Raw genomic sequence first — 2,190 nt, 5'->3', positions numbered from 1 at the left:
TTCCTTCCTTCCTTCCTTCCTCCCCTTTTTCTTTTTTGCTCATTTTTCCAATCTATTTCTTGACTTTGTTTTCATGTTAGGATTTGACTCTGCTCACCTATGGGAACTGGGAAGGTGGTGTCTGATCCTGAACTGCCTGGAATTTTTCAGTACTTCCAACATGATATGATCTGGTTACTGATTTCCTAGTTTGCGCTTACAGGTCTCTGTTCCCTTATGACTGGTACCATAGCTTCCCACCTAGTAACTGTGACCAAGAATTAAATAATTGGCAACAGAGCTGCAAAATGACACTTGATTCTATCCCCAATGCTGGCACAGGGGTTTCCTGGGATTTCTTTTGGACCAGGTGTTCAGTCCCCTTACAACCATTGTATGCTTGGTTTTTTTTTAGTGCCACTGCTCTTACCACCACCACCACCACCACAGACCACAACAAATGCTGTTTCTACTGTACTATGCTCCCATCCAGCCCTTATTCCCAATGTCCTTGGCTAGAAAAATTGCTCACTGTGATTTTTTATGAGCTTTCTCTCTCAGAATTTGGTATGGTGCTTTAAAAATATTTTATGTTTTCCTCATGACTTGTTAAAACACTTTTTAACATTAAAAAAAAAAGTTTTGAGTTCCAAATCCTATTTCTCCCTCCTTCCCCTCTACCTTCCCTGAGACAATAAGCAATCCTATATAGGTTATACATGTGCAATTATGTAAAACATTAAGATGTTATTCATTTTGTACAAGAAGCCTTGAACAACAACAAAAAAAGAAAGTGAAAAATAGTATGCTTCAGTTTGTATTCAGACAACATCAGTTCTTTCTCTGAAGGCAGATAGCATGTTTCATCACGACTCTTTCGGGATTATCTTGGATCATTGTATTGCTAAAATTAGCTAATTCATTCACAGTTCTTCATTGTACAATATTGTTATTACTGTGTACAATGTTCTCCTGGTTCTGCTCACTTCACTTTGCATCAGTGCATATAATCTTTCCAGCTTTTTTCTCCCCCTGAAATCCATGTACTTGTCATTTCTTACAGCAAAATAATATTCTATAATACATACTACAGCATGTTCAGCTATTCTCCAGTTGATGGACATCCCCTTGATTTCCAATTTTTAGCCACTACAGAAAAAACTATTATAAATATTTTTGTACAAATAGGTCCTCTTTCCCCCCTCCCTTTTAAAATCTTTTTGGGATACAGACCTAGCCGTGATATTACTGGATCAGTGGGTATGCACAGTTTTATAGCCCTTTGGGCATAGTTCCAAATTGCTCTCCAAAATGGTTGGTTCAATTCCACTACCAGTGCACTAGTATGCCAGTTTTCCCACAATTCCTCTAACATTTATCATTTTGCTTTTTTGTCATATTAACCAGTCTGATATGTATGAGGTGGTACCTCAGAGCTGTCTTAATTTACATTTCTCTAATCAATAGTGATTTAGAGTACTTTTCATATGACTATAGATAGCTTTTATTTCTGTTTGAAAACTGCCTGTTCATATCCTTTGACCATTTATCAATTGAGGAATGACTTGTATTTTTTTTTTATAAATTTGACTTAGTTCTCTATATACTTGAGAAATAAGGCCTTTATCAGAGATGCTTTTTGCAAAATCCCTCCCCCCTAGTTTTCTGCTTTCCTTCTAATTTTGGTGGCATTGGTTTAATTGTGCAAAAACTTTTTAATTTTTATATAATCAAAATTATCTATTTTATATTTTCCAATGCTCCCTGTATCTTGTTTGGTCCTAAATCCTTTCCTTATCCATAGACCTGAGAAATAAACTATTCCATGCTCTCCTAATTTGCTTGTGGTGTTTCTCTTTATGTGCAAATCATATACCCATTTTGACCTTATCCTGGCACATGGTCTGAGATGTTGGACTATACCTAGTTTCTGCCATACTATTTTCCAGTTTTCCCAGAAGTTTTTGTCAAATAATGAGTTTTTGTTCCAAAAGCTTGGATATTTCTGTTTATCATATACTAGATTACTATGGTCATTTACTATAATATATTGTGTATCTAATCTATTCCACTGATCTACCACTCTACTTATTAGCAAGTACCAGAATGTATTTGATAATTGCTGATTTATAATACAGTTTGAGATATGGTACAGCTAGACCAGGTTTGGTGTTTTATTAAGTTGATGTAGAAGTATATTGGTACAACTCA

This window comes from Vombatus ursinus, unplaced genomic scaffold (genome assembly GCF_900497805.2).
Source record: "Vombatus ursinus unplaced genomic scaffold, bare-nosed wombat genome assembly UNPS02014942.1, whole genome shotgun sequence".
NCBI classification, from domain to species: domain Eukaryota; kingdom Metazoa; phylum Chordata; class Mammalia; order Diprotodontia; family Vombatidae; genus Vombatus; species Vombatus ursinus.
The sequence above is the reverse complement of the archived record's forward strand: the minus strand, read 5'-3'. Positions refer to the sequence as shown.